This window comes from Phoxinus phoxinus, assembly GCF_949152265.1.
Source record: "Phoxinus phoxinus genome assembly, chromosome: 14".
Lineage (NCBI taxonomy): Eukaryota > Metazoa > Chordata > Actinopteri > Cypriniformes > Leuciscidae > Phoxinus > Phoxinus phoxinus.
This window is the reverse complement of record NC_136889.1, coordinates 2610213-2630087: the sequence shown is the minus strand read 5'-3', so window position 1 is coordinate 2630087 and position 19875 is coordinate 2610213. Positions and strand designations below refer to the sequence as shown.

Below are 19875 nucleotides of genomic sequence, written 5' to 3'. Positions count from 1 at the left end.
CTGCTGACTCCAGACCTGTGCACACCTGTGAGGTTTCATCCGGGTCCCGAGGGTGGAGAATTAAACACCTGCTCCATCACGACACACACACACACACACACATCAGGAGCCTGCAAACACACCACACAAAGAGTCTCGGATCAAACCTGCCTTTTATTTCTCACACACACACACATTTTCTTTCTTTCCTCGCCCCGTCTCTCCCCGAGGGCTTGTTGAAACATCGCCCCGGCCCGAGACCAAAGGTGGAGCCGAGTGTTTGCAACAGTTGCGGGGACAAAACTCCAGCCGTGGGCGATTTCCACTGGATACTGTAAACCTACAGGTGCAGATCATGAAGAGACACGGGCAAGATGCCGAACGCAAGAGCCGTGGCTCGTTCAGGAGGACTCAGACTATATTCATCTCTCTCATCGTCATTTTGGTGTTGATATTATGTGTGTATTTTCACTTGCTCTTGTCCACTCCCTGGAGCGACTTCGGATCGTTCCCGATGCTGTAATTCATTGTCTTGAATCCTCGATGCTTTTATCATTCAACACTGTAAAAAAAATTGCTGCGATTATTTAGCACAACTTAAAATCCAACTTTGTTTCAACTTTAAAAAGTATGTGTTCAAGCTTGACTAAAAATATTAAGTTTAGTTAACTTAAGTTTAGTTTGGTTAAGTTGGATATTTAAGTTATCTCAACTAATTTTAACTAATCGCAGCCACATTTTTTACAGTGAAACACAATGATGATTAAATCGTCTCTATATGCACAACGCAAATGCTGAACAAATATCAATTGCTATATTTTTATAATGGATTGCATGAGGAAACGTGTATCTTTATATTGCATTGCAGAATATTTTTGATCACAAATGATGTATAATGTAAATAATAAAACTGCACCCATTAAAAAGTTTTAACCTGGAAGAAATTATATAATACACTGTAAAAACATATTTTTTATTATATATATATTTTATTTTTTTTCAAATCAACTTATACGTATAGTATAAGTATCAACGATCAACGATAACTATAACTAATGTGTTAAGATAACATACTATTTTGAGTTTCTGTTTATTAAACCATTCTTCTTCATTGTATTAACTAAATTTTTTAATTACAACGAACTCAAAATTTTAAAGCAACATGGTAACTTGCTTTTTTAAGTTAAACCAACATTTTTTTTTACAGTGTATACGGAAACACTATTATATTTTTTAATCAAATATTTTATTTTTATATTTTAAATATATGGGAAGTTTCTGCTTGTAATGCATTAGCAATGAACAATATATTTTTTACAGCATTTATTAATCTTTAATGTTAGTTAATAAGAATATGCTTGTTTGTTTGTGCATTAATGTTCACACATTTAAAAATAATAGTTAATGTTGAAATTAACATTAGATTAGCAAATGCTGTTGTTCATTATTGGTTTGCGTTTACTAATGTAAATAATACTTTTGAGAAATAGGTTTAAATTCATGTGTTCATATGTGGTGCAGAAATTACATTAGTTTCCTAATAAAAGTGGTCTGATGTTGAGATCACATGATCAGCAATACTTTCACTTTGTAGTAAAATAATTGCTGATTGTTAATACTGCATTTCTGAAACGGAATCGAAAACTTTTGTTTTTGCATAATGCTGAATCAGCACCACAATATTTCAGCATAATTCACAGATGATTATCATATAATCATATCAGCGCAAAACAAAAAAATGGCAAAAACGACTTGACTTTTGTACAGATTTGCAGGGGTTTGATCTGCAGATTTTGGGCAAGTGTGTAGTGTAGTGTATTCATTTTTTACAGACAATATCAAACATGTTTGCTATTTTGAGACAATTTTAGAACAAGTTTGACGTGTATTATGCATACTGGTTTAAAAGTTAGGTGTAATTTTTAAAGCTGACCTATTATGCGCTTTTGCAAAGTCTTGATTTGGTATTTAGGCTCTACTAGAACAGGATTTCATGCTCAAAAACACATTATTTCCTCATATTCTCCATTGTTGCGGCTGCTCTCTTCCCAGTCTGTCAGGGCGTTTCTGAGAGTCCGCACCAGCGTTTGATTGTTTTAATACATTTTATACATTTGGTAAGTTTTGGTTTGGTTTCACATTGCAATTGACCCTTTCGCAGGGAGCTTGATTGACAGGTGATCTGACCAATCATACTTCGCCATCCGCCATTTTGTCCGCCAAAGCAGTCAGGAGAGTTAGTAGATTAACATGGGAGGATTTGGACTTGAGAAGCGGAGTGTACTGACGTCTTTCCGCGGTTAAAACAACATTCCTTCTGATGTTCATTCATGTTTATTTGATGCTATAAATGAACTAGAAGGAAGAGATGATCGGTTCACGAGCGGCTTTAACTGAGGCGACAGCGATCTGACACACACATTAAAGAGACACAAAACGGCATTTATTAATTAAATTTCTTTAAAAAATGACCAAATTTGAAAGGTGAGACTTTGTTTAATATCAAAAGTAACCGGAAAGTAACCTGATCTGTGTCTGTCAGTGTGTTGTCAGTGTCTCTCTGCGCCGCGTGTGTTTTTCACTGCGTGAGAACATGGTGTGTGTGAAAGCGGCATAGCTTGTTGGACATAGCGACAGTAACTAAGGGGGGCGGGTCTTTATGAACGGTCAATTATGCGAGCGCACTGAAGAACTTTACATGACACACTTGCGTCCTGTCGTCGGCATCTGGACATTGATTGGTTTGTAAACGGATGTGCGTCTGACGTTAGCGTGTTGGCAAATCGGCGGGTAACTTTGACAACAATGAATGAACAAATGCATATCGTTGAAACTATATTGTTGTTATTACGGCATTACTGCCTGCAGCACCGACTATACGCGAGGCGAGCTCAAATTCGCCAAATGAACGTCCTCGTCGTGTGAACATGTGATCGTCGCCGGCGGGAAAGCAGGAGAAGACTGCAAGCGTTTTTCCCAGTTGACTTCTTCTTATGTCGTCAGACCATATTTCAATTAAAAACCTCGTCTCCTCCTCTCCACATGTTCATTTTTCATGATAATAATCTTCTTCGACTACGCGGGAACCACTGGATCTTCCTGTAAATGCTCTGAAAGTCTGACTCTGAACCATACAGAAAATGCGTTCACACGCGATCCAAACCTTTGTTCAGTTTGATCCGGACCGAGACTACCTCTTTTCATCTGACCAAATTTCGTCTGTGTGGTCCGGATCGTGATCCGAGGAGGTTTCACAGCTGTCATTTTGATTCGGATCAAACTGAAAAGTCAGAAAATCCGGACCAAACAAGGTGTGAAAGTGTCCTTAGTAACGCTCTGTTTAGTTCCTGTCTCTATGAAGCCCCTCCTTCTGAAAGCACACTGTGCTCTGATTGGTCGGCTGGAGCAGTGTGTTGTGATTGGTCGCGCGATTCGAGTGTGTTTGGGAAATGTCCCGCGCCTTACCATAACCGCCAGTTCAACACACTACTAACTAACTCAACCAGGCCCCGCCCCTTTATTCTGCGCATTAATTATTTAAATGAGGAATATTGTGACGTGTTTGTTCCCGGAAGAAACTGAAGACTACAATGGAGGCGTTTCAGGAGTTCAGAAACACAGACACTGATATAGAGAAGAACTCCCACTGGAGGAAACCTTTTTCAACATTACACACTAAACTAAAGAAAGTTGAACATGTAAAAAAGCATAATAGGAGCCCTTTACAAAACATTTCGAACACTGTCTAATCTACATAGCTTACATATGTGACGCTGGTCCACAAACCCAGTCTGGAGCCGCACGGGTATATCTGTGACAATAGCAACTATACATTGTATGGGTCAAAATTATCCATTTTTCTTTTATGCCAAACTCATTAGGATATTAAGATCATGTTCCATGAAGATATTTAGTAAATGTCCTACCGTAAATATATAAAACATGTATTTTTGTGAGTGAGTGCAGCACAATCGTGAACATAAATGCACAACTTTAAAGGAGATTTTCTCAATGTTTACATTTGTTTGCATCCTCAGATTCCAGATTTTCAATAGTTGTGTCTCGACCAAATATTGTCCTATCATAACAAACCACACATCAATGGAGAGATTATTTATTAAGCTTTCATATGATGTATAATTTTCAAATTCAAAAAAATTACCCATTTTGTGGTCCAGGGTCACATATTTACCCTCATGATTCAGATTAGTGGTTAATAAATGTGTGTTTTTCTTAAACGTTTACATTTGATCCTCACAGGTTCAGTGGTTTCGGTGTTCATGTGCCAAACCCACCGAGCGTCTGGTCTCTCCGTCCCTCATAAACAGAAGTGAGCCGCGAGGGTTTGTGCCGCGAGACCCTCGTGATCCTCCTGGTGTTTTCAGTGTAGCGTAGCGACGTCGAGCACAGAAACAGCAGATCCCACACGACCACAGCGTCTCAGCACGCTATAAAACATAATGTGAAACACAGGAGGACAGAAACAGATGATGCAACAGAAACGTGGACATGCACTCGAAAATTGAGAAAATGCTACAGTAAAAAGTTTTTCAACAGTACGCTCACTTACTCAATAAGCTGAAAAACTGTGATATATCTAATTAAATACTTCACGTGATTTTACAGTAAAAGACCGGATGTATAATTCTATAATTTACACCGTAAATTGACATTCACAGAATTCTCTGTGATGTTTTGATGGTTTATCATTGAAATAATAGTTTTTTAGTTTTAGAAGTTATGTACATCAGGGTTTTAAGTTCTTGTGTTGTTAAATTAATGTTTATTGCATTATGTTATTTTTAGTGCGTTATAATGATTGTGTCTATACACTCTAAAAAATGCTGGGTTGTTTTAACCCAATTTTGGGTCAAATATGTACAAACCCAGCCATTGGGTAAAAAAAATTAATTGCATTTTTGATCCAACGTTTGGATTTGTCCATATTTGACCCAAAATTGGGTTAAAACAACCCAGGATTTTTTATAGTGTATATTTATAATTAACTTCAGCTTGTGGAAAAGCTACGAGTAATGAACTTTGATTCATCATGTGACTTTCTCTTATGACTGTCATAATATCATAATATCAGGTTAAAAAAATAGTTAAATCTGTAAAACTTCAAATGTTAAAAAACCACAACTGTCAGGTTTTTACACTCTAAAAAAATGCTGGGTTGTTTCAACCCAATTTTGAGTGAAAATATGGACAAACCCAAACGTTGGGTTAAAAATGTAATTTAAAATTTTAACCCAATGGCTGGTTTTGTCCATATTTAACCCAAAATTGGGTTGAAACAACCCAGCATTTTTTATACCATACATTTCAAATATTATTATATTTTTTTTACAGTTTAAAGGTGAATAGAAGCAATACTGAATTATATTATATTCTAGTGTTTTTACAATTTGACACTAAAAGATCCAATTTTTTTTTCTTGATAAGCATTTTTCTATCTTTGACATATTTCCAACTTTTAAACAGAAATACACTCAAAAAAATGCTGGGTTGTTTTAACCCAATTTTGGGTCAAATATGGACAAACCCAGGCATTGGGTTAAATTTTTAAATTGCATTTTTGATCCAACGTTTGGGTTTGTACATATTTGACCCAAAATTGGGTTAAAACAACCCAGCATTTTTTAGAGTGTAGGATATGAAAGGGCTCGTATCCTCTTTTCACACTCTCATTACAATTCATAACCATCTTATATTTCGCTGGCTACTTTTTCTTATGTATTTGTACATTCTAATTCATAAAACTCACATAAAACATAAAAAAGTTATGTTTTCTCATGAGATCAGGTTGAATGGTCTTTAGATTCTCATGTTCGAGAACATTCGATTGGACAACACGTTGGGACACGCCTTTGAGTGCAAGATGATGTCATCAATATTCTTGGTCTGTTTTTCCATGAGATTTATCTGTTGGCGTATGTCAGTGAGTCCACTAATGTAACGAAAGCCTCTTAAAGCTACAGACACGGACTAAATGTACCTTTTGATTTCAAGAATATATAACATTCAGTCTTTTCAAAGATTTGATCCCACTAACCTCGGGAACTTTGGTGAATCCAGCGATTAGCTTCTTTTCAAAACCCCTGATATGCATGTGATGGCGAGTAAAGGGACTGTGAACCAGTCTGAAACTACACAAGGTATCATTGCATGAACATACAGTGCATGTTTACAGAGAATAATTGTAACTTTTATTTTAGGGTCCAATTCTGCATGCATATTACTATATTGGCTGTATTATAAGCATATGTTAATGCCTTATTCTGCATGACCATATTATACATCCCTTAAAGGGGTGGTTGAGTATGATTTCACTTTTATAACAGTAGTTAGTGTGTAATGTTGCTGTTTGATCATAAACAACATCTGCAAAGTTACAACGCTCAAAATTCAAAGCAAAGGGAGATTTTTGCTTTTAAAGAAAAGGACTACAACAAACGGCTGGTAGGAACTACACGACATTCCTCCCGGGTTAGTTCAATTCAATTCAATTCAATTCAATATATTAATAGATTGCCCCTTGAGATGCAACATCTCATTTTCAAGAGGGTCCAAAATACATAATACAACAGAAAAAACAACAACCACAAAACCAACCAAAAAACAAATGCTCAAAACAATTGAGTTGCAACTTACACCTTCACCCCAGACATGTTAGTGACATCGCCAACCCTATAATTTACATAAACCCGCCCCCGGAACACGATATATAGATGATCATGACAGAATATGCTAATTTTTCAGTGCATGCGTCAGTGAGGTAAAAGGAGCTCTTGAAGCTCCGCCCCCTGTGCCGGGAGCAGCAGCTCATTTGCATTTAAAGGGACAGACACACAATAACGGTGCGTTTTTGCTCACCCTCAAAAAGTGACAATTTTAACATTCAATATAAAAATATCTGTGGTTTATTTTTAGCTAAAACTTCACACACACACTCTGGGGACATCAGAGACATATTGTACATCTTATGAAAAGGGCATTATACCACCGCTTTAATCCAACCCAATACCTAAACTTAACAACTCCCTTACTAATAAGCAGTAATTAGGAGTTTATTGAGGGAAAAGTCATAGTTATAGTGAGAATTGGAACCGAAAGTGTGACCAAATAATGAATCCAAAATGTAAATCCTGTCATCCTTTACTCACCCTCCAAACCTTTATGACTTACTAGTGAGGAATGCTCATCTACCCTTTTTTTGTGTAATGAGAGTAAAGAAAAATACAACATTTTCCATTAACGTCCCATTTTTACCAGTAGGAAACCCAATGCATGACTAGTCTATTTTGCATGTATATGATTCATAAACACAGTCATGCTTACACATCCAATACAGTTATTTTTTTCAAGTAAGAAAACCCAATAAAGTAGGGCCTATCTGTAGTAATGAGACAGAAGGCCTTTTGTATGACTAGCCGTTTTACTGTAAGGGAACATGGAAAATCTGTAAGAAACAGCACACATGACACAAATACAGTCTGTCATCTCGAGAGTATTTGGCTCGGTTTCCAAGCCAGGCCTCTCAAATGGCTTCCATGTGTGCGAGTTGAGAGGAGAGGCAGATCTCGGCGGGTTTGCTTTGTCTGAGAGCTCTTGGCATCGACGCGCGGATTCCTGAAAGCCCAACAGCTCCACTGACTCAGAAGCGCACGGACGCCCTGGATGAACTTCCCGATGGAAGTACGAGAGTCAGATCTAGGGTTTCTCCGGTCAGGAAGTGAGTCACACTTTATTCCCCCATTCATCCGCAGACGTTCCCACCTCTGCTTCATCCCGAGAGCCTCGTGGCAAAGGGCTGAGACTCCTACTTTAATCTGTCGACTCAATTATTGAACCCACACTTCAAGCGCCGGCGCCATCCTGCAATCCGGTCTGCCACCGCGCGCATCGCTGACTCCGTATCGCCGCTATTCCTCATTTAAAACTCTGCACAAAACTACAAAACAGTGATGCACAACCTGTGCTCTTGAGTTTAAAGGGATAGTTCACCCAAAAATGAAAGTACGTGAAAGACGGGAATACTTTTTGTGCGCAAAAAACACAAAAAGTTTGTAAAGACAATGTTTAAAATAGTCCAAGTGACTACAGCGGCTCAACCTTAAGTTTATCAAGCAACCAGAATACTTTTTGTGTGCAAAAAACATAAAAATAACAAATTTATTCAACTATTAATTTTCTTCTGTGTGTTCCTCTGAGCAGCGCTTCATCAGAACGGAGGCTCACTATTGGCTGACGCTGGTCATGTGTGTGATGCTGGCCAATAGTGAGCCTCCGTTCTGATGAAGCGCTGCTCAGAGGAACACACAGAAGAAAATTAATAGTTGAATAAAGTCGTTTTTTGTTTGTTTTTTTTGCGCACAAAAAGTATACTGGTCACTTGTTAAACTTGAGCCGCTGTAGTCACTTCGACTATTTTAAACATTATCTTTACTAACTTTCTGGGCCGGCAAGTTTCAATTACAATAGAAGCCAATGGAGGAGTGAGACAGCGCTCAGATTTAATCACTAATATCTTCATTTGTGTTCCGAAGATTAATTTTCAGGTGAACTAACCCTTTAATTTCCTGGTGCTTATCCCGATTCCTGGAATTTGCACAGCGCCAGCCAATCAGATTGGAGCCATATCAATCAGATCTTAATTTTATTATTATTAAATGGAGTGTGAACTAATGCCATCACATCTCTGACAATTGTTTCAATGGGTGTTTTTCTCGTACAACGACTGTTTAACTACCATAGTACGATGCATTGTCGAAGAAATCAACTAGCTAGTCACGACGGTTTCCTAAAAACGTACCGTCAAATTTGTCGTTCAACCACATTGGTGTGTAATAACTTCTTTTAATGAATCCGTTTGAAATTTAATAATGCTAGATTTTTGGGCTAACATTTTCAGACTAATTCTAATTAGTTATTTTGCTTTATTTCCAGATTCAATCATAGACTCGTTCGTACGTACTAGAGCACATGCGCACTCTTCAAAAACGCCACTTTAAATCTTTTGACAAACTAAAAGACATAAAAGACATTTACAGGTGAAACTGGAAAAATTAGAATATGGTGCAAAAGTTCATTTATTTCAGTAAATGAACTTAAAAGGTGAAACTAATATATTATATAGACTCATTACATGCAAAGTGAGATATTTCAAGCCTTTATTTGTTATTATTGTGATGATTATGGCTTACAGCTTATGCAAATTCAAAAATTTAGAAAATTCATCAGCTGTAAGCCATAATCATCACAATAATAACAAATAAAGGCTTGAAATATCTCACTTTGCATGTAATGAGTCTAAATAATATATTAGTTTCACCTTTTAAGTTCAATTACTGAAATAAATGAACTTTTGCACCATATTATAATTTTTCCAGTTTCACCTGTATATATATATATATATACAAAGTAAAAGATACTGAATGCCAGCTTAGTTTCCTCAAGATAAGGATTTATTGAGTCCACATGTCATGCAAACAAGAAACTCTGCTTCTAACTACAGATCGAGATCTGTCGTTCAAAACATGCAACATTTTTCGTGAATGTTCATTGTAATTTTTAGTTTTGGGAAACACGACTCGTTAAACTATATGCTGATTATCTAAACTATCCACTTAGATAACTAATGTGGATCAGATATCATAATATTTTGAGTTTCTGTTGATCAAACCAGTCACCTTTATTGTCTTAAAGGAACACTCCACTTTTTTTGTAAATAGTCTCATTTTCCAGCTCGGAGTCATTGCGCTGCTGTACGGCAGCAGTTCCTGATTATTACGCAGGAATGAGATTATAGTTCCTAGTCATATTGGCCTAGAAAATCACAACTTTTCATTTTCTGTCGGTCTTAGTACACGATGTAACTACGGAAGAGTCAAGTTTTAAATCGGAAAAATATCGCAACTCTTTGGTAATTTTTCAGATTCAATGATCTATGCTAAGCTATGCTAAAAGTGCTACCGCCAGACCCGGAGATCGGTTGAACGGATTCGGAAACGGTAAAACTGTTTAACTCTCGGGGAGCTGGAGAATGAGGCTATTTACAAAAAAAGTGGAATGTTCCTTTAACTCAAATTTTTAATTTCAATTAACTCAAAATTGCAAGGCTAACTAGTTTTTGAAGTCAAACCAACAATATTTTTTTAGTGTGCGACTATAGTTGGCTAACGATGCTTTTGGGAAACGCACCCCAGTCCGTTAGATCATCGGTTCCCAACAGGGGGGTCGCGTCATATTTTGAAAAGTTGAGCAATGAGCATTAAATAAAAGTCCTTAAAGGAACACTCCGACTTTTTGGGACTTTAGCCTATTCACCTTATCCCCCAGAGTTAGATAAGTCCATACATACCTTTTTCATCTCCGTGCGTGCTATAAGTCTGTTTGACGCACCCATCGCTAGCCTAGCTTAGCACAAAGACTGGATGTAAATGGTTGCAGCTAGCATACTAATCCAAATAAGTGACAAAATAACGCAAACATTTTCCTATTTACATGTTGTGATTTGTATAGTCACAGAGTGTACAAAAAACAAAGTCATATGAGACACAGACATATTTTACCGTATAAATACTGGGAACTATATTCTCTGAAGGCGAAGCACTGCTACTTGGGCGGAGTGATAACCGCAGCACCTGAGACGCGCCGTGGTGAGGAGCAGAGAGTTCGTTCAGAGCGCGTCTCAGGTGCTGCGCCCAAGTAGCAGTGCTTCCGCCTTCAGAGAATATAGTTCCCAGTATTTATACGGTAAAATATGTCTGTGTCTCATGTGACTTTGTTTTTTGTACACTCTGTGACTATATAAATCACAACATGTAAATAGGAAAATGTTTGCTTTATTTTGTGACTTATTTGGATTAGTATGCTAGCTGCAACCATTTACATCCAGTCTTTGTGCTAAGCTAGGCTAGCGGTGGGTGCGTCAAACAGACTTATAGCACGCACGGAGATGAAAAAGGTATGTATGGACTTATCTAACTCTGGGGGATAAGGTGAATAGGCTAAAGTCCCAAAAAGTCGGAGTGTTCCTTTAACTTTTTTTCTGTTCAAAATTGACAAAATGTATATAATGAGCGAGTTCATCATGAATCCATTTTCCAATCCGTGTTTTTGTCTTATCCTGAGCCACTGGTATTCCTATAATAAGTGTTTACATTGGGACTATTTTACACTGGTTCGGATCGAGTAGCCCAGGACCTGCGTGACTCGTCATAGACGTACACAGAGAGAAGTAGTTCCGGCTACAATGTTCTTCCGAAAGACGCATTATTCTGTTAATAAACACAATTATTATCGCTCGCTATAGCGCCAAACGCGTCAAAAATAAAGCCTCACAAATAACATGCAAGTATTGAGGCCCCAGACAGCAGTCATTTAGTAATAGCCTACATTCTTTCTTTTTTTTACCTACACACCAGTGTGAATATTGTTATTGCATTTCAAATAGGGCAAATTTATACGCTACTCCTAGGCTTACGTTTTTAAATTACAAAGGGCCTACTGATGTTTTTGTTATTGTATTTTCAATATTATAGGCTATTATTTGTGCATAAACATATCTGGTTATAGTAAACATACCGTTTGTTTGAAAACAACATATTTTGTCATCCATGCTGCAAGCTTACAAGAGCGATAATATCATTAAATGTGAAGGGGGCCTAATATATTTTCTTGGGAAAAAGGGGGTCTCAGACAAAAAAAGGTTGGGAACCACTGCGTTAGATCACGTCCTGTCTGGAAACATCCGACACTGTAGGAAACTCGCTTCCTCGTGGCACCAGATGGATTTACCAGAATATATTAAATGCACTTAACAAAACAGGACTGGCAGCATCTCATTCGCCAATTTTAATGCATGTCCAGTTGCCCGTGAACTACATTATCAATGAAGTGTGCATAACACATTTGCCTACTTAAACAAGCACTCAGCCGAAGCGTAGCAACAGCCTCATGAAAGTGATCCTGCGAACGCCTACCGAGGGACCGGGGCTATTCTGAGCCTGCCGTGTGACAGAGCTTCACATTGACACGGTTTCCTAAATGAAGTTCGACTCGCTCGCTATTCTTCTACTCTCCAGTGTCATTGTTCAGACGGGAAACGCCACAGAGACGTATTAGTTGACACACTATTTTAAGTAGGTTAAGGACACTGACTAAACCAGCCTCTGTTCTTTAAGCCAGCCAGCGTCATCTGCAGCGTCTATTAATACGGTTAGCATGAAACAAGACGGCTAATTTCAGCTCATCCCCGAATGTGCTGTAATAATGAACCGCAGGATTGTGAGATTGTGTGCTTGCTTAAACGAAACATGCGATGCATTTGAATCAGTTTGTTAACTAAAACTAAAACAAACGTTAACTGATATAAAGTATTAAAAACATATGCATATTTTATTTCAGGAAGTTGTCAAATCAACAAATTTTCATTTAAAGTTGAAGTAAAAAACATTAAAGACTAAAACAAATTTTTTTAAATAACAAAAATTAAAATGATAAACAGAAAGTATACAAATAAAAAGTCATTTAAAAATCTCTCAAAGAGAGAGATTTTATTTATTAATATTTTATTATTATTATTATCATTGTTTTATGTTATCAGTATTATAATTTTTGCTATATCTAGCCATGAATATATATAATATTATCTTTTTTACTTAATTTAACTTTTATTATTATTTTCTGTACTAAATGTTCTAAATCTTTTTCTATGTTGTTTTGATGCTTTGGCAATACAACATTTATTTTTTTGTCATGCCAATAAAGCTTTCTGAATCGAATTGGATTGATTTGAGATATATATATATATATAAAGATAATTTTTAATTTTAACACTTTATTACAAATAACCTAAACTAATACATTCAGTTCCTACACAGGAGTACAAAAAAATACACATTCAATATATCAAATATCCAAATAAATACCCATAAAAAATCATTCCAAAACATGTGCAAACTATAAACTCTCATTAGAGAGAGAGAGAGAGAGAGAGAGAGAGAGAGAGAGAGAGAGAGAGAGAGAGAGAGAGAGAGAGAGAGAGAGAGAGAGAGAGAGAGAGAGAGAGAGAGAGAGAGAGAGAGAGAGAGATTAAATATAAGGCGGGAGGAAAAATCCTGTTTCCTCCGTTAAACGCTTCAGTCATTCATACTCTCTCAGCCATACATTTGTCAGCCTGTTTTTCAAGTGAGTCACAAAGAATGGTTGCTCACACACACACACACACACACACACAGAGAGACAGACAGAGACAGACACACACACACACACACACACACCCCGCAGCTCTAATTCCAGGAAGCAGCTGCTCAGATGATGATAGCCTATATCAGGCCTGTGAATCACACCTCTGTTTTGACTCCCGGTTTTTCCTTTCTCTCTCTCCTCAGATCGGGACACGGCCGGCTGGAAGAATGCGTCGTGTGGCACGGATCCAGAGGGAGGAGAGGACGGAGATCAGGAGTGACAGGATTGTGGAGGGAAGGGATGCTGGTGCTTTATTACAGGCTGCGGGAGATCATTTCAGCGGCCGACATGTCTGGACCAAACACACACACACACACACACACACACACACACTATTATAGAGCAGCTGGGATTCAACACAAAGATGGACAGAGAGAGAGAGAGAGAGAGAGACAATGATGTCACTCGTTCCCAATAGCGATGGGAATCAGAAATGTAATCATTCTGGTTTAGATTTATTATTATTAAATCTTATTATTATTTAATATGATTAATATTTATTATTGTCGGTCTTAAAGTGACGGCAGCCTAATCACTGTTGTCTGTGCATTAATGTTAATAAAACAACACAGCTTTAATAATTTAATTTCTACAGTGAACAAATAGTGTTATTTTACATTTAGGCTTAATTATTCATTTCTGTATCTGAACACTACGGTTAGACTTTGTAACTCTGTTATTTAGTATCATCTCTGCTTGTAATCCGTGTATTTGTTTTTATTTTGTGTATTTGTTCTTATTTTATTACTGACTGTTCACTTGTTTTTAATAATGTTTGAACTTATTAGGCTAATAATACTAATACTAAATACTAATAAATGTTTTGGTTCAACATTAGTACTTCAAAAATAACTGATCCAAACTGCTGTACTTATAGGGATTGTTCATGCAAAAAATTTAATTCCATCATTATTGACAATTTTTCAGTCCAATTGGAGTTTATGAATGAAATGACCTTCAGCCGAGTGAACCAGTCATGAATCGCTCCACCCGATTCGGTTCAATTGATAAATGACTCTTTTGAACGATTCATCAAAACCAACTGACTCAATGAAAGTTTGATCATGAGTTCAAGTTCATGAGGTTTAGACAAATCATAAGTTTAATTGCAATATTGATGTAGATTCAGCAGCGTCCAGCTTTGTTATTAAAAAAACTATTCATGAAAATCAGTTCACTCAAATAAAGCTGAAATAAAATAAAATATAAATATAAGGGATATATATCGGCCAACATATCGGTATCGGCCTGAAAAGAAAATTTGGCCGATATATTAAAGCCGATAAATAATGTATTATTTCCTCAAGCTGAGACACTTCAGATGCACACTGTTCAACATATGGTTTTGAATTGCTTGAAATATGATTAGAATCACTTAAAAAATGAAAATACAGTAAAGTGCAACATGTGCTATCATATAAGCTACATAAAAATAATGAGAACATTATAATTGTGTGTGTGGGACGTGGCTTTTAATGGTGAGACTTTTGTTTTTGTAATCAGGCTCTCAAAAATTATATAAAAATCTGGATTTTGATTTATCAGCCAATATATCGGTTATCGGCTTTCAAATATAAAGAATTATCGGTTATCGGTATCGGCCAAAATGTTCATATCGGTGCATCCCTAATAAATATTAGATGAAGAACAATTATTTCCAGTATCTTTTTAGAAGTAGTTCTGAATGAGATGCATAATTGTGTTCCAGGGATTCAGAAGAAGGACAATGTAAAGTGGAGACCTAATGCATCATATTGGGGAGAATTTGATTTTATAAGAATACTTATACTTAAGTATATTTTGGGGGAAATTTGGATTTAGATTTATCGGCCAATATATCGGTTATCGGCTTTCAAATACAAAGAATTATCGGTATCTGCGAAAAATGTCATATCGGTGAATCCCTAATAAATTTTAGATGAAAATCGGTTATTAAGAATTATTATATTTTAAAAAATCAGTTCAGAATGAGATGCATAATTGAGTTCCGGGGATTCAAATTAAGGACATTGTAAAGTGGAGAATTATTGCATCATATCGGGGGGACTTAAGTATATTTTGGGGAGATATTTTCACTCAAAAGCTCCTTTTGGGGATGTTCTGATCTTCAAAAATAGTATAAATTAAAAAAGTTTTGTAAAAATGCAGTTTTCTATTGTATATGGAAATTTGGGTCAGAAATGTACAAACCTAACCATTGGGTTAAGTTTTTTAAATACATTTTTAACCCAACGGTTGGGTTTGTCCATATTTGACCCAATTTTGGAGACAGCATATTTTAGAGTGTGTGCAACATCCCCATTTAGATAAATAAACGTGTGTGTGTGTGTGTGTGTGTGTGATGACAAACCAGTCAGTGTGTGTGTGTGTGTGTGTGTGTGTGTGTGTGTGTGTAGTCAGATGACACACCAGCCAATCTGCATTTGGTTTGTGTTTTAAAAGCATTATGTTCTTCCAGATGTAAGAGCGCCTCAGTGAAACATCTACGGGTCTGTAACTCTCACACACACACACACACACACACACACACACACGCACGGGCTGATTTAGATGTGATCCCGTGGCCTGTGAGTCTGTGTTTGGGGGAACACGGGGGAAATGCGTTGTGTCGACGGCCTTCAGTGAAATGCAGGAAATCCTGCTGTGATTGTGTCGCTCTGAAGCTCTCGGCTCAGGAATGTGACCTACATTCTCCCTCCCTCTCATTGTGTCGAGCGGTAAACACATGCATGCTCACCGCAGTATAACGTGCTCCTGAACGCTGCTATTATACACAACTGCAGCAAATGTGTGACCCTGGATCACAAACCCAGTCTGGAGCCGCACGGGTATATCTGTGGCGATAGCCAACTATACATTGTATGGGTCAAAATTATCAATTTTTCTTTTATGCCAAAAATCATGAGGATATTAAGATCATGTTCCATGAAGATATTTAGTAAATTTCCTGCCGTAAATATATAAAACATGTATTTTTGTGAGTGAGTGCAGCACAATCGTGAACATAAATGCACAACTTTAAAGGAGATTTTCTCAATGTTTACATTTTTTTGCTCCCAGATTCCAGATTTTCAATAGTTGTGTCTCGACCAAATATTGTCCTATCATCACACACCACACATCAATGGAGAGATTATTTATTCAGCTTTCATGTGATGTATAAATCAAAATTTCACAAAAATGACCCATGTGACTGGTTTTGTGGTCCAGGGTCACAGTTGTATTTGCAGCGAGACTCAAACACACACCGAGGATTTCACAGAGAGGGACAGGAATGAACTTTGTATTAAATATGTTGTTATAACATCTAAATAATGTTATAATAGTTGCTATACGCCCCTGTGTTCAACAAACAGATAAACATTATTTAGACATTTCTAACATAGGACAACATATTTGCTTAGGTCACTTTCCATGCATCTTGTTTTGTCATATTTGTGTATTGGTTTATGTAATGTAAAGTCTGAAAGGCTACATTTTTTTGATCAAAACTAAGGTAAACATTTTGAAATATTATTATAATTTAAAATCGCTGTTTTCAATGTGAATATTATGTCATATATCAGTGTCACATGATCCTTCAGAATTCATTATAATATGATGATTTGATGCTCAAGAAACTTTTATGATTATTATCAGTGTTGAAAACAGTCGTGATGCTTCATATATGTGTGGAAACCGTGATACATTTTATTTTGCAGGATTCTTTGATGAATAGAAAGTTAAAAAGAACAATATTTATTTGAAATCCTGTTTCCTCCAGTTAAACACTTCAGTCAGTCTCTCTCTCTCTCTCTCTCTCTCTCTCTCTCTCTCTCTCTCTCTCTCTCATTCATTTGTCAGCCTGTTTTTCAAGTGAGTCACAAAGAATGGTTGCACACACACACAGAGACAGACAGACACACACACACACACCCCGCACACACCCTTGCTGCTCAATAAACATTTATGATTATGATCATTTAAGGAATTTTGATTTAGATTTTTTACAGGATTCTTTGATATATATAGAAAGTTAATTGATTTAATGCATATTTGCCAAATAAAACTATTATTTCTCTATATTATGATATATATATATATATATAGGCCTATATTTTTATCCAGATCTTAATCTGTTCATTGAACTTTTACAATATTAACATGATAATGATGGCCAATATAAGTACTAATCTATTTAAAGATAAAAATCCCAAACGTTTGTTTGTATATATAATGCATGGCTTCTTGAGTCTCCATTGAAACACAGAAGAGAGGAAAGGAAGGAAGAAATCTCTAAATCTCCAAACGCAGTATTGAGGTGATTAAACAGCTTCCACATGAGCAGAGGTAGCAAAGGGTTAATCAGTAATTCTCCAGTCAGGACAGAGATGAAATGGAGTCTGTAATGCTGACTCACTCTCTCTCTCTCTCTATGTCTCTCTCTCTCTTTCTCTCTCTATCTCCCCCCCCCTTCTCTTCTCTCTCTCTCCCCCTTCTCTCTCTGTCTCTCTCCCCCTTCTCTCTCTCTCTCAGATTATGTGCTTGGGTGTGCGAGCATGTGGCAGCCTGCCTGCTTTTACGGGAAGAACACAAGTGCAAAAGTACTTTGGAGTGCTGTGACTCCTGAACACACACACACACACACACACACACACACACACACACACACACACTAAAACGGATCCACCAACAATAGGCCTACACGCGCTGGACTTTTGAGGGTCATTCAGTTTTCTGCACTGGAAAGCACTTGGATAAGAAAGGACTTGGAAGGGCAAGAAATACATTCTGAATAGACTTTTGCGTCGCCTGAATAAAATATGAGGGATGTTTGCCTGTTTAAACTCACTGCCACAATGACAGGGTGCAGTTTGTGGTTGCTAGGGTGTTGCTACTGTATGTGGTTACTAAGACGTTCTTGGTGGTTGCCATTGCATTGCTATGTGGTTGCTGAGATGTTCTTGATGGTTGCTAGGGTGTTACTATGCAGTTGCTAAGAAGTTCTTGGTGGTTGCTATGTCCTAGGTGGTTGCCAGGGCGTTGCTAAGATGTTCTTGATGGTTGCTAGGGCGTTACTATGTAGTTGCTAAGAAGTTCTTGGTGGTTGCTAATATGTCCTAGGTGGTTGCAAGGGCATTGCTAAGATGTTCTTGATTGTTGCTAGGGCATTGCTATGCGGTTGCTAAAATGTTTTTGATGGTTGCTACTAGGGAGTTACTATGTGGTTAATAAGAAGTTCTTGGTGGTTGCTAATATGTCCTAGGTGGTTGCCAGGGCGTTGCTAAGATGTTCTTGATTGTTGCTAGGGCATTGCTATGCGGTTGCTAAAATGTTTTTGATGGTTGCTAGGGCGTTACTATGTAGTTGCTAAGAAGTTCTTGGTGGTTGCTAATATGTCCTAGGTGGTTACCAGGGCGTTGCTAAGATGTTCTTGATTGTTGCTAGGGCATTGCTATGCGGTTGCTAAAATGTTTTTGATGGTTGCTACTAGGGAGTTACTATGTGGTTAATAAGAAGTTCTTGGTGGTTACTAATATGTCCTAGGTGGTTACCAGGGCATTGCTAAGATGTTCTTGATTGTTGCTAGGGCATTGCTATGCGGTTGCTAAAATGTTTTTGATGGTTGCTACTAGGGAGTTACTATGTGGTTAATAAGAAGTTCTTGGTGGTTGCTAATATGTCCTAGGTGGTTGCCAGGGCGTTGCTAAGATGTTCTTGATTGTTGCTAGGGCATTGCTATGCGGTTGCTAAAATGTTTTTGATGGTTGCTACTAGGGAGTTACTATGTGGTTAATAAGAAGTTCTTGGTGGTTGCTAATATGTCCTAGGTGGCTGCCAGGGCGTTGCTACGATGTTCATGTTTGTTGCTAGGGCATTGCTAGGCTGTTCTTTGTTAAAGTCCTTATGATATTCAGGGCTCTAGATATGGCTCAGGTCCCTCCTTCAGTAATCTACTCATTTTTTTCAGTGGAAGTCAGACAGAAAAGAAACAGCACACCTCTCCTAACATGCAACCGTCTCTTTGAAGGCATTTCAGACCATTGCTCTTTGAAAACACTAATGCTCAAACACAAAGACGTTCCCTACCTTCCTTTAGTGCTCTTCTTAATCTTATTGTCCTGCTGTCAGTGTCTGGACTAATGCCTCTATGGCTCGTCTTCCATTAGCAGTTTTTCCTGCAAACAAACACACCAGCGTCTCTTTCTTTCTCCTGTTTACCCAGATGAGTCCACAGTAAACCAGTCTGAAGACCAGTCGACACACAAAGACATTACAGTGACATCAACAGCTTGTGGCTCATTGCATCGGCTTGAAGCACTTTTTGTCTCTGAGCTTCTGTGGAGATCAGGTGTTGAAATCAAAAACACGCATGATAACACAGACATTATTTGCAGAAGTTTACGGTGATAAAAGAGGTCGGGAGTTTCCACCACTAACAACGATCATTAGTTTACTCTGAACGATGATGCATTCTTGTGTGCTCAACTCTCTCTGCTCACGTGTGCAAGACAGAAAAAATGTGCATCAATTTCTGCAAAATTGTGATGCATAATAATAGGTCCATAATTGTCGTGCATTGAACAGAAAAACTACTTTTATCTCATTAAAATACACATTTTATGTTGCCATAATACTATAATAAATCATAAAATGACTGTA

At 37.4% G+C, this 19875-nt stretch overlaps 1 long non-coding RNA gene across 3 annotated transcripts in view; it reads right to left on the bottom strand.

The window, feature by feature from the left end:
- Nucleotides 1–4254: 4254 nt before the first annotated feature.
- Nucleotides 4255–19875, bottom strand: part of LOC307011047 — a 129155-nt gene continuing 113534 nt past the window's right edge. For all 3 annotated transcript variants that reach the window (XR_013800343.1, XR_013800344.1, XR_013800345.1), the window contains 3 exons: nt 19303–19391; nt 6035–6128; nt 4255–4427 (listed from right to left, as the gene is read on the bottom strand). This is a non-coding gene — a long non-coding RNA (uncharacterized lncRNA). The remainder of the gene's footprint in view (nt 4428–6034; nt 6129–19302; nt 19392–19875) is intronic.